The sequence below is a fragment of the Cheilinus undulatus genome, linkage group 7 (assembly GCF_018320785.1).
Source record: "Cheilinus undulatus linkage group 7, ASM1832078v1, whole genome shotgun sequence".
NCBI classification, from domain to species: domain Eukaryota; kingdom Metazoa; phylum Chordata; class Actinopteri; order Labriformes; family Labridae; genus Cheilinus; species Cheilinus undulatus.
The window spans coordinates 17065928-17080473 of record NC_054871.1 but is presented as its reverse complement, the minus strand read 5'-3'; the positions used below and the strand labels follow the sequence as shown (position 1 = coordinate 17080473).

The window sequence follows — 14546 nt, the reverse complement described above, 5'->3', positions numbered from 1 at the left end:
GATCCGGCACATGGCACCATCTTCTGCATGTCTCTCCCCGCTCTCTTCCCCTTCCGACTCTATACACTGTCCTCTCTCTAATAAAGGCACGAAAAAGCCCAAAAATAAATCTTAAAAAAAAAAAAGGGTCTTTCCAGATCTGTTGCCACAACACTGGAAGCATAGCATTGTCCAAAATGTCTTTGTATGCAAAAAAATGAAGATTTCCCCTCACTGGAGACAAGGGGCCAAGCCCAAATTCTGAAAAACAGCCCCATTATCTCTCCTCCACCAAACTTCACAGTTGGCACAATGCAGTCAGGCAGTTAATATTCATCCAGCATCCGCCAAACTCAGACTCACCCATTTGACTGCCAAACAGAGAAGCATGATTCGTGACTCCACAGAACATGTTTCCACTGCTCTACAGTCCAGTGTCGGTGTGCTGTATACCACTCCGTTTACGTACTGTTCCCCTAAGTAATCATTTAAGCCTCTTTGTGATTGTACGTGGTCTTCTGCTTTGTGGCTGAGTAGCTGTTATTCTTAAACGTTTCCACTTTCTATTAATGTGACTTAGTCACATTAATAGAAAGTGGAATGTGAATGTGACACAGTTGATTGTGGCATGTCCAGCATGGATGAAATACCATGAACCTTCTTATTGCAAAGGTGGCATCCATCACACTTGAAGTCATTGAGCTCTTCAGAATGACTAAATTTGTATCACAAATGTTTGTAAATGGCGACTGCATGGCTTTGACTTTACACACCTGTGGCAGCGGGTCTGATTGAAACACCTGAATTCAATAATTAACAGATGTGGCCACATACTTTTGTCCATATAGTGTCTTTGGTTCATTGTGACATGACTACTTTCAAATTTTTAAATTATCATTTTCCTGCCTTCCTATCAGGCTTGTCATGATATCAGATTTTTACACTTGGATAAGTTTCTATTTTAAAAAACATCACATGACTATGATAGTGCAAAGCACCCAATTTAAGTTTATGTATTGTTGTCTAAAAACAAAAATGGAGCGAACTCCAGCATACTGTCTAAACCGCAAAAACATGTAGAGCAAACTAATTGTGTAATGTAGACATTGTGCTCTTCTGTTTGCTAAGCTTTCAACTTCTTTTTAATCCGTAGTATTTTTAACACTATCAATCATTAAAATAACTGATATTGCAAGTATCAAAACATCAAAAATGTTCATGATATTACTTCTTTTGCTGTTTTAGTTGGAAATGTCAAGCTGCAGTATGACTTGTACACACAAAAGTCTGAACTAGTTTAACTGCATTGAAGATATGAGGACAGCTGGTTATATTTTCATCTAGTTCCTGGAAGAAGAAATGTACTAATTCTTGATCAGTCTTTCATCTTTTTCATCTGTGACATCTGCAGTTGTCCTTGCGGGCATTCATTCAGATAAAAATAGACTTTGTAAGGCAGTGGAACATGTAAAACGTTGTCAGATCTGCCTTTTCAACCTTTGTTAGAGTTACCAATAAACTAAACAGGATTCCAAAGCTTAACATGTCTAACAGGAGTCACACATCACAAGACACATGCCTTATTTCAAACAAACAGCTGCCCGGTCTTTATGAATGTGTAAGGTTGATTCAAGGACTGAACCCACGCAGGACCTCGGGACTGACCTCGAGAGCGCACATGTCCTTTTTCCCGTACAAGCCGACTCCATAAAACCAGCCGTGCTGTCAGGACAAAGCGATGAGAAGAGAAGGGGGATGGGGAGACCGGGACAATGGCAACACATGATGTGCAAACAAAATGTACGACCCACCCATTTGTCTTTTGACCACTTTCATAGTTCTTGCCATCTCATGATCAATACATTTCATTGTTTCTGTTTCTCTTAAAAAAATGATTTCTGAAATTACAAGGGAAATATATTTTTCACTACATCTTTCAAATCCATGTGATTTGTTATTCTAATGAATAATAGTGTCAAGATATCTTAAATAAAGGTTTAGAATTTATCCATCCATCCATCCTTCCAGTTACACAATTTCATAGAATTCCAGCTTCAGAAGCAATAAAACTCTTGTGACCTACAAGACAAGGAGGTCAGGCCGCATTAAGATGACGGTTAACATTTGAACAAACATTTTGAGGCTCTGTGGCGTCCAGGAGGCAAACCAAACTCTGATCTTTTTCTGAGAAAGTGCTGATGCTGCCATGAAACACATTATGGGAAAGAACTGTGCCATGAATTGAGGGATCAGCCAGTACAAATAAATGATCTAAATGGAATGCTCTCGGAAAAGAACACTGGTTTTCAAGAAGAGGAAAATTATGTTTTTATTGCACTTTATTTTCCCCGTGGTTCTGATAGGACCACATAACTTAAAGCTGCTTGCCTTGAAAGTCTTGCTTTTTGACTTAAAATGTATTATTATTTGAGGCAAAGTTGAGGTGCATTGCAAATGAATTCAGAGCCTCTGTGACCCCAAATCCTAAATATCAAATAGTTTGATATTCAAGATTCTAGGTCGAACTGCCCCAGATGGAATACCCACTACAACCCATGAGTGTGAGCAGACCAAATAGTGTCATCAACTGGATGTTACATACTTTTATGGTTCACCATCATTATCTCTATTATACTTTTATCTCAGGCAGAATTTCACTCATATTATTTCACTTCTCTTCTTTCTATAACATTAGTGCATGCCAGACATCCAGCCAAGGGTTTTGATTGTCCTCCATGTTTGTTTTTCTTCCAAAGTCTGAAGTCACGCTTAACCAGGCATGTTTCTGCAAGATCTCGTGTTTGGGGAATCTCCACTTTGAAATCGTTCCTGCAGACAGCAGAGGTGTGATCTCTGGTTGAGTTGCCAAATTGTGCATTCAGAGGATTTTAGTTTGAAAATAGTTTTAAAAAAACATCATTATGCATCTTTTACAATCATTTAAGATTTGAATATCATCTTGTATGTGGCCATTCTGACTGATAACAAAGCATCTGCTGACTCTGCACTTTACTTGACCTGCGCTTCTTACTGTTAGCATTCAACCTGATGCTAAAAAGCCCTCAGAGTCTGCTGTTTTTTCTTGCTCATAGCACTCTCATCTGAAAATAGTCACACTCCATTCAGGACCACTTTGTCAAGAAGCACACATGATTTGTGGCTATAATATATTTTATGGAAGTTACACGTTTGCACTTATTGCTGTTATTTATATTTGATGGTGTGGCTGTTCTGGGATCCCCCTGCTCTTCCATGAGCCTACGTGGGAAGTATCAAGCAGAAACAGCACACATTCTAGCCTTTCCTGTACCTACAAGGAGAGCCTGAGTCAAGGAAAGAAGCAGAAAAAACCCCAGAGCAGAGCAGGCATCAATGATAAGAGAATGAAATTAAGGCAGAAGCAGAAAGGAGGAGCTGGGGTGGAGGACAGTTGCATAAAGTGACTCGCAGAGGGAGCAGCAAAGCATAGCCAGGCCATAGCAGTTTAAATATGGCAGCATGAGTGCGATGAGCCAACAGCATGCTCAGAGTGAATCAGGTTTGAGTTATTGCAGTGTATGTTTTACCTGTGCTGGAGTTTTTTTCCCAACATCTTTAAAAGAATATGATGTTTGAAACAGGAACTGTTCCCAGAAAATGGGATAAGATAGGATATAATAAAATAGTTAACACTGAAGGTAATAACAGGTGGGAATACTGATTGAACTGAAATATAATTACTATCCAGAAATAGACGTTTGTTTTTGTACATTACTTTGCCTTAATAATTTTTGTTTCTGTATTTTTCACATTTAAATGAAAGTCTTTAACAATAGAAGTTGGTACTTTATATTGAACTTGAATCCAAACAGAAAAATCTCAACAAGCCCTCAGTCTTTTTCTACTTCTGTGAATATTTAAACTTACCCTTTCGACCTTTAGCATATTTGTGTGAGGGCAGAAGACCTAAAGATGATATCTTAACTCAGAATCAAAATAAACCAAACCTAAACTATTGGTGCAGACATCTACAAATGAAGGATTATGTGACATTAGCTAAGATATGATATCCCAGCTCACTCTCACCTTCTCTTCACATCGATCCTTTTTTCTTTACTTCTCACTCAAACCTCCATTTCTCATCCTTCACCCTCCATCTCCTCTCCCTCCATCTTCATTCCTTCCTCATCTCTCAATCATCTCCCTCCCCTTCTTCCCCTTTCCAGCCGACCTCGTGTCCTGACCCACCATGGCCGGTCAGCTGCAGCTGTGACCAGCGGTCAGGAGGTTAAGGCAAAGGTTGAGTGTCACACCCACTGGGTCACAGCGATGCCTGGCTGTTGTGTTAGCCTGTGAATGGAGAGTTCAGAGTGCCAGACGAGGTGGCGAGCCCCTGACGCCCTGACTCTTGCCTGAGCTTGCCCTTTCCCGAGCAGAGGTCACCGCAAAGGGCCGGTCCTCGCTGCTCCCCCAATACCTCCAGGTCACCATCGCTATTGTTGTAATAGCCGCCATTAGAGCAGATGATACAATTATCGCTCCATTTTGTGTTCGCTCTCTGTAAGATCTATGTAAGCTTCTGAGTTCATCAAAGGTTTTTTAGATGACATGATTGTTGTAACCTCAGGGTGACTCCAGTATCAAAGAGGCCGCATTATGTTAAAATGTCCCATGGAGAGAAAGAACAGTTTTTTTTAACCAAAAGTGACTCAATATAGGGGAACCAACAGAGCAGTGGATGGAGTTAGTGTTTAAATCCTTCTTTATTTGATGCTTAATGTGAAAAAGAATGAAGCAGGTACATCTTTACCACATATAAGCACTTATTACTAAAGTTAATTTCTAAGGCTCTTTCAAAAACACTGCACCCAAAACCCAACAATCAGTTTTACCATCAGACTCTGTGTTAATTTATCATCCTTATACTGAGGAACAGTAAAATGAGGCATCTCTCCTGAGCAGAGGAGTATGTAAATAATAAAACAACTGTAAATTAATACAATATTAAGGTAAAATATTTTTAAAATTATAGTGATCAAAAATTTTAAAAGTGCTTAACACAAAACCACAGTGTTGTGAAACATCAGTACAACTTAATATGTTCCTGAACTTCAAAGTGACAAATGTGCATGTGCAACAAGTGTAGAAGTTTAGATAATGGTAGCCAAACTGAGTGTTGATGGGAATATTTTGACATAATTCATCTAATAGAACAAGAATTTGAGGGTTTAAGCTCTTTACATGATGTTCTTAGATTCAACTGTCCCTTGCATAGTTACACATAAATATTAGTAAGGTGTAGATTAACAGATGTCAACAGACAACATCACTCCCATCCTTGCTTCCTTCCGCTGGCTTTCTAGAATTGTTTTAAAGATTTTACTAACCCCTCTGAAGCTTGTCAGTCTTCCCCAAAATCAGCATTTCTGGAATGTTGATCCAGAAATGTTGATGTTGATCCTGCAGTTAAAAGTGACGTGAATCTGATTTTTTTTCCCCTCACATGTGATTCCTGTCTGATTTTATTCTGACAGTGTGAACTGTCCTTTTGAATCAGATTCAGGCCACTTTGTACGTAGTTCTCAATCAAACACTGATCTTTTGGAAGTTCACTGCAGTGTGAAAAGGCGACAGATCAGATCTAAGAAAAGATCAGAATTGTGCATTCAGGCCTTCAGTGTGAATATAGCCTTCTCGTTGTCGCAAAGTCAAGGCACAAATCATCTGGTGATCATGTTTTTTTTCTATCAGGGCCCCTTGAATCAAGAAAGAGCTGGCTGAGAAGATAAGGCCCCATAATTATAGATAGATTTTACTGTTTAATGTTTATTTCAACTACCTGTTGTTCCTTCTTTATTAGTTTGTCCTGACTTTAATGTTTATTTCATTACTACCTGAGCTATTACCACCTCTTTGTCTGTCAAAGCACTTTTTAAACTACAGTTTTTAAAGCCTGAATAAAGTTGTTCTTACAACAATGAAATGTCATTTTTAAAAAGTGCAGTGTACAGCAGCATAGGACAGAAACAGGCAAGATACGTACCTTTAAACCATAACTGTAGGACATGCTAGAGCAGCTGAATTTAGACATTTATCCTTTGTATTTCTGAATTTAACAGTAACACTGGAAGAGGTTAAAGGCTTTATTTAAGTAAAAGCAGCAATACAACACCTTAAAGATATTCTATTATTATTGTGAAGAAGAAAAGTTGCTGGATAAATAATGAATAATAATAATTTCCCTTCAATAAAGATGCTTACAAAGTGTTTTGACAGGTAAAGCAAATGCAGTCGTGCAAAGAAGAGAGTGAATTTAAGCTATAAGGCAAGAGCAAATTCAAATTCTAACAGGAATAAATGCAAATAAAAGCTTTCATTTAGAGTTTTTTGAAAATTCCAAGCAAGCATTTATGTGTTTTGCACATTTTTCTGAGGCGAAGCTTCTGTCTAGCCACTCTGCCATAAAGCCCAGATCAGTGGTGGGCTGCAGCAATGGTTGTCCTTCTGGAACCTTCTCACATCTCCATACAGGATCTCTGAAGATCAGTCAGACTGACCATCGGGTTCTTAGTCCCGTCTCTTCCTTAAGGCCCTTCTCCTTTGATTGCTGGGTTTGGGCCGGACGACCAGCTCTTTAAAGAGTCCTGGTTGTGCCAAAAAACTTCCACTTAGGAATCATGGGGTCCACTGATCTGATCCTCATATCTGTGCCTGTCAGCAATCCTGTCTCTGAGTTCTGTGGGCAGTTCCTTCGACCTGGCTTGGTGGCTTAGTTTTTGCTCTGATATGCTTTGTCAGCTGTGAGACCTGTTTTCACTTTGTCACCATGGGGTTAATCAGAATAAATTATATAATTATTAGATAATAAAAATGCAGTAAATAGGCCGAGAAAATGCATCTTGAACACATTTTTCATGTCAGATAATAATTTACAGCTCCTTAGTGCACAGAGGACTGTTGCAGATGCTGAAACAAGCACCTCTTTATAAAAGAAAAGAAATGTGTTGTCAATCTGTTTGACTCAAAAAACATTTCTGAATTGAAACATGGCCCCAAGAATCTGAATCAAATCAAATCAAATTGTGCCTCAGCATGGGAATGGGGAAGAACAGTGATGTAGGCGACCCTTAAGTCAATTTCTTTGAACTCTGTAGTGACTGTAACACATGTAATAACTTAATAATCTACATTCCAGATTTTTTCTTTGTCTCTCCCCCAACATGCCCCAGGCAGCATTCAAGCCTGTGAATCTGGGAGTTTTTCAGTGCCTGGGAAAAATACCCGCACCATTATGAGACAACGACAGAGGCGGTCAATCAGGGTGGGGGTGGACTTGTTCACACTTGCACAGATCCACAGGAAGGGGGGCGGTGACCCAGGGGTATTAGGTCAACTCATTTACTCTGTGCATCCGTTCCTCATTTTAATAAGTTGTTCCTCTGTAAGCTGTATAAAGAGATCACAGCCCTGCGCGTCATCCCTGTGGCCTTTCTTTCACAAAGCCATTAGCTCACCTGTCACAACCACTCCATATCCCCTCTCATATCCTCCTCCTTGCTATATCTCTCTATTCTCTAAGCTCTAGGACGCTGCCAGCTGACCTGACACCTCGCTCTCGGGCCTCTGGACACCAGCCAGCCCAGGGAGAGGTCAGGAGGAAGGGGTGCTATCGGTAGGGAGAAGTGCCAAAAATGTGTGACCTCAATCAAATGGTTGATCACATCCTCTTTGTGCCCTCACCCACTCAGAAAATGTCAGCAGACAGGCATCAAAACCACCAGATGAAGAGGAGAAACTCTGTTGCCTTGTTTAGAAACCAAATCTTGAATGAGGATTTTCATGTATAAACTCCTATTGAGGGGTTGTATCCTGCTCTCATGTAGTCTGTGAAAATAGCTTGGACTGAAATGAATGCCTGATCCTTAAATCTATTCAATAAGCATCAAAATATTTACATTTTCTTGTAGTTTTTTTAAGGCACTGATGGTTTAAATGTTTACATTTGATGATGCAGAAGGGGTTGGCTTTATCTCTCTTCTTTGCCCCCCGAACTCAAATTTTAAGGAGTGTAGTGTGAAAACAATAGCAGAGTCATCTTTAGATCATGGGCCCTCTTTCCATCACTTTCTCTGGGTCTGTAGTCCTGTTTAACTTTTCACTTGTTCAGTCCATCAGTGAAAACAGTTGCCATCAGTCTGCCTGGATATGTTAAGCATCACCTGGAATAGATGTTGTAGGTCACCTCATAGATCTGCCCTGTGTAACCAGTAAAACAAACACCACATACATGGTAACAGTAGCTGATTGGGCTTGACATGTGGGAGCAGCTTGTACACAACCTAAACCCTGTCTGGTCTCAAGTGTTGCGAGTCTGTAATCCAACACATGGATGACTCCAGGTCAAGGGAGTGTACTAACAAGTCAACTACGGTCTTCTTTACATCCAGATGTAAATACAGCAAGGTAATGAGGGTGACACACTTCTAAGGTAGCTTCTTAACAACAATTTGAATGTTTACAGATGAAGAAAAAGCCAGTTACAACACTTGTCATACAGTGTAAGATGGGTGAGAATGAATGGAGGATCAAAATATATCCCAAAACAAATTGTTTTTCTAGTCTGTCTTAAAATCTATAAGGAGACCTCTTATGTCTTAGTCTTGCATTTCCATCCCAGCCATTGTTAATTGCACTATACTTATATTGTAGTTCTCTAGTTTTGTGACCACTTGTAGTGATGCTTTTACATGCAATCATAGCCGCTGGCTTTGTCATACATTGGGGATCCAGTGTAATGCTTATGAGCACTGAAACATGTTCACTACAGGAGCTGGGACTCTAGCACTGACCTACAGCTAACCCATTGACCCCATTAGTCTCTGTCACCCTTTCCAATCCTTCAGTATGAACTTTAAATGGCAAAGACAAACACAATATCAAATATTCAATATATAAAAACTGGCAAAATTAGCTGCCAAACATATATGTACGGAATTTAAAATATGCACTGTGAATAAACACTAACGAAACTGGATAAAATTAAAGTAGATGATGTTGACTGTGGTTCACTATCTATAACAAATACCATCAGTTGTATTTTTGTAGCTAACAGATGTAGTTTCAGTGACGCTAACCTGTTGTGTCTGAAGTGGTCTTCTTAAGCCCAATATTGGCAGCTGCCATATTGAAAATACTTTCTCACATAACCTTTCAGTCACCATTACCAGACATAGAGGTGGGGCCGAGGTGGACCTTAAGCCACCTGGTAAACAGTTACAACATGTCTGCAGAGAAGCCACATCCCTGATCACACCTAACCTAGGCCCATAAATAGTCATTAAAGAGGAGCTAAAAACAAAACAATCACTTAACTCCAGTGTGTGCAAACAAAGATGGGCCGCAAATGTTTATTTCTACTGTAATTTTTACACGGGTGTAAAATAGTGTACTATTTCCTTCCTCATTTCTCACATTTGTCTTGCACTCTTGGAGTGCCTGGTTTCCTCTTTATCATAAGGGTATTTGCATCGTGGGGACAGAAACAAAAATGGCCTATGACAATCTTTTTGGCATGACTTAATTGGAGGGCATGTTCAGGAGAGAAATAATGCAGTAAAATACCTGTACTAATCATTTTTCTCCATGCATGTCATTGATATATTTGGAGTAATGTTAGCTAAGAAGCTAATGGTATCATTAGCCAAAAAGAAAAGTAAAATGCTGATATTCTTGGCATGCGTGCCAACACTCCTGTTTTTCCCGGGTTTCTCACAATTTTTTTGGGCCATCTTCTGCCCTTCTCCTATTTTGTCATCTCTCCTGTAATTTTAATGGCTCTACTAGAATTAGGCTAATTCTGAAATACAAAATAAGATGGTTGGTACGTTTCTCTGAGGACACCAAAGCTGCAAGATTTTGTATTAATCATGTAATATACACACACAGTCCACATCAACACAAAACCCTCTGCTTCTGTGACCTGACAACCCATAACCAGATTCAGGAGTGATCTGAAATCTGCAGACAGGATGAGAGCTGGATCTAAGAGTAAGAAACCCACTCTGTTATTGTTTTTTGGCTGCTCTTCTGTCTCTTTCCCTTCTCTGCATTATCATACTTAATGTATAATATTTGGTGCCCTAAAGTCACGGTCTATTGACTGGGAATGATGACACTAGTGTAAAAATTCATGTGGGAGGGAAAATCAAGTTAATTTAGTGATAACTGAGTACAAAAATAAGCCTGAACTCATAAAATAAAGTGTTAAACCCAAATAATTCTCCCCCTCTCAAATAAATTCACATCTCCTCTAAAGGTTAAGTCCATGTTCCCACCAAACTTGAAGACCAAAGGTAAACCTACCACTGTAAGCCTTAGTTATAGCTAGAAAAAGTGCTGGATTAAAGCACATCTTGGCACCTATTCTGACCCTAAGACTCTGAGATTTCACAATTCTTGGAAAATTTCAGGATTAACTTAAAAATCTATAACACTTTCTTGAATATTTGAAAGAGAACTAGCTTTATTTCATGTGCCTTACATCACAGAGCTGACCTATTGATGGGAAAACAAAGCCTGGATGTTCTCCAGAGCGAGTTGTGCACACTGCAGATCAGCGTCCAGACCAACAACAAGCTGATGAGCCAAAGGGGTCATTTAGCTCGGTAGATTACAGCAATAAGGTGTTTAGAGGGAAAAGATGGCGGGAGGAGTGGCCTTGTCCTAATCCTGTTAAAGCATTTGAGTCGTCTTCAGTGAGCTGATTAGGTTCATTTTCTGTCCCATTTAAGCACCTTAATTGACCCATAGACAAAAGCTGTCCAACAGCAGAGGGAACGGCCAGGGAGCAACAGATTGGACTCAGATTTACAGGAGATTGAAGACGGAGATTGGGAACGCGATCAAATATGTTGTGACTGCAAAGAGCGTTAGGTTAATACCTTTACGGGAAAAGCCGTCATCATGAATGGTCAGATAAAAGAGTTCATCTTTATAGACAACCTGTTAATAGTAACTCAAGATCTTATCAAGCATCAGGTTATAGATAAAAAGTAATGTGAGATAAAGCATGACATTAAAAGATTTTAACCAATTTTAAAACGGGAGACAAGATGACAGATGATGGCAGATTTAACTGTTTTGTTCTTACAGTTTACAGTGTGACCAACATAGCACACCATACAATATAAAAACAAAACGGCCATGGTAAGGCCTCAAGTCCAAGACCAATCTAATAACCACTTCAAAGATCACAAGTGAAATTGTCTAGATATTTAGCTCATGAAATTCTAATCCATGTGACCGCACAGTCATAATAGTGATTTCAATCTACCATGTTACACAGCTAGAAGGTGAATAAGAGTATTAAACTAAACTTAGAAAGATTAAGTAAAGGGATAGACCTAAATCTTGGAAGCGTGGTTGTAAACAAAACTTGTCACTGGTATATTTACTAACACTAATGCAGATAACTGTCAGTGTGGCTACCCTGAATACAGGTTAAGAGAAATGGTGGGGTGTTTGATAAATAAATAGAAGGATGTAGTAATAGATTGATGGATGTATGTTAAAAATGGTCATTCTATTCTTCCAATAACTCCATATTGGGCTGCATAGAATGTATGATGGGTGTATCTGTGGATGAACATCCACTTGGATGGATGGATGGATGGATGAATGGATGGATTAATGGATGGACTGACTGATCAAATAGTAGATGCATAGACAGATGAATGGGTTTAAAAGGATGAATGAATTGATAGAAGATGAATGGGTGAATATATGGATGAACATCTGCGTGGATGGCTGAATGAACAAATGGATAATAAATGGATGTTATGACCTATGGATGAGTGCATGGATAAATAAACAGTGGGGTAGAATAAACAAATGACTGAATGAATAGATCAAACAGTAGTTGTGTAGACAGATGAATGAGTTTGAGAGATGAAGAAATGAATGGAGAATGGTTGGGAAAATATATGGATGAACAGACAAAAGGATGAACAGATTGGTGTAAAGATGATTGCACATGGTTGGTCAGATGGATGGATGATATATGAATGTATGTGCATATCCAAATGTCTTAAATATTATTTTATGCCAATGCTACTGAAAAAATACAATACCAAAAGTGTTGACCTCAGAGTTGAAATGGCTGAGCCAGAGAAAAGCCAAGGTTTGCTTTCTGGGTCAGTTTTAAAACATGGCTGAACATCTGCCTCATTGTATAACGAACGCTCCACCGTTACAGTAAACAGTTCTATTGACTTCTTGACAAACAAAGGGGAGATACTGTGTTCATGTTCCCTCATTTAAATGACAACAACAAAGACCAAATGGGAAGTTTCCCACCATCTCCAGCAGGTCCTGGGAGAAAAAGAGGCCAAATATTGATTGTACACCGTGTGTTAGAGTGGATTCACCCCAGCAGATGTTTTTCTTTGGCAGGTTCCACTGCCCTGTGTTTTAAATTGCTCCGTCATTCGCTTAAGGTCAAAGGCCCGAGGATGGAGTGAGTGTTGTGTAAAGGCAGAGAGAGAGAGGGAGGGAGTAGAGAGGAGAAGATGATTTTTCCTCTGGGCCAAAGGCCAGCAGGGCTAATGAGGAAGGAGCAGGGAGTCATGTGCTCTCCTGTTCACCCTGAGTTACTCCTCTGAGTTAAAGTTTAACCCCGGTTTTCACATTCCTCCACACTTTAACTAACACAGTTAACACATTTCCAAGATTACATTTGTAGAGAACTATCTTAACTCTTTCAAACACAGGTCAAGTTTAGTTCATGTGCAACATGAGACCTTGAAATTAAAATGTTTTATTTTGTATTTAATGTTTGCAGACATTTTCAACTTGAAGGATTAACCCTGGTTTCATTGGAGCAATTCTTCTCTATGTAGGTTAAATATCTCTTCAGTTCACATGAGAAATGTGAATTTTTACTTGAGGAAGTCAGAGTTCAGCTGACCCCTATAAGTCACAGAGCTGTAACTGGTCCAACCTGAAAAAGACAATTTCTCTGATCTTATCTTTTATCTTTACTGAAAGGCCTTTTAGTTAACAAAGCTTTTTTGGTTGTTAGCTTCAAGCTTTATTTTCTAAAACCCAGAAAAATCTTTCCAGGACATTCTCACTAATCATTGAATACTTTAAAACCCTAGCGGTCTTAACAAAGGTGATCATGAATCATAAAGGTTGCCCTGCATAAAAATGGATAGAAAGAGGATATGAATAAACATGACTTATTAGCCAGCAACACAGCCTTTCTTGTGACTTTAGATATTTTAAACTCCAGATTACAAAAACTCAGAGATCAGTTTTACAGTTAAAGATTTTTTGTAGAGAATGATCTGCAACATGATAGTCTCCATAAGCAGCATAAGTTATCCCATCATTACCAACAGAAACATGGTTTGTAGTCTGGTTTAAAACAGCCAAAGAAGATTTCAAAATACGAGTTATGACTACATGTAAAACTTTGCTCAAACCCTTTGTGATAAAGCCCTCAAAACACAATGCAAATCAGTGAAAGTTTAATGAAAACCACGAATGTATCCAAAGTACAACTAGGACAAACGGCATGAGAGAGCAAAACATTCTTATATCTACAGATTTAAGAATTTCCCAAATCTTAAGGTGTTTTCACATTGCATTTCCACATCAGCACTGTAACAAAGCTCCGCTGTCATAGGAGTGTAAATATCAAGCCTTAAAACGGCTCTGTGGATCAGTCTTTGGCATCGAGCTGATATCTGGTGAACTATAGTTACACTGTGAATACTTCAATTTGATGTACCTTTAATCTGGAATATAAGTCGCCCCGATATATAAGCCTCAGGCTGGTTTTGAAATTTCCCAAAGAAGATAAAGGTTTAAAGTGTCCTCATGCTTGAGGTTATTATAGTTAACAAAAACTAACTCAATGAATAAAACTAAAAAGTAAAAATCTTTTTAGTTAACCCACGTGTCCTTTCAAAAGTAACTCAAATGAAATGAATTTAGGGTAACATTTCCTCAGTTTTAGTCTTTAACCCTAGCATACTGAGTGCCATGTACACCAAGAGAGTGAAATGGTCTGATTTCACTGAAGAAGACTTCACACCATTAATAATTTTAGGTCTTGAGTTGTATTCAAATATCATATTTGAATGGATAAAAATTAAAAGACCTTCAAACACACAATTTAAAATTTTAGGATGAACAAATTTCAGCCATTTAAAAACATTTTAAAGTGTAATGAATGATGCTGAATGAAAAGACATAGGTCTGTTGGTCCTTTCTAAAACTCTGCTAATATATTAGTTTGTATATCCAATATTTAAAGCTAATAAAGGCAGATTTTTCTTGCCAAAATATTAGCTGTAAATATCACCAGAAATGTTCATATCTGCCAATACCATAATTCACTTTTTTAGCTAATATCTGCCGACACCAATATCATTAAGATAATGCCATGCATTAAGGAGTGTTCTCAGCTAAACCAGCGCTCTACATGGTTTTCTTTAAATGCATGGTTATGACCTGACAAGGGGGAAAAGTGGTTAAAAAGTGGTGCCAAATCCTGCCAGTGTGTGTCACTATGCATTCCAGCA

General features: G+C 38.8%; 1 long non-coding RNA gene across 1 annotated transcript in view; it reads right to left on the bottom strand.

Annotated features, from left to right (window-relative positions):
- The window catches only part of LOC121512495, a 41168-nt gene that overhangs the window by 12627 nt on the left and 13995 nt on the right, over window positions 1-14546 (bottom strand). The window lies entirely within an intron of this gene.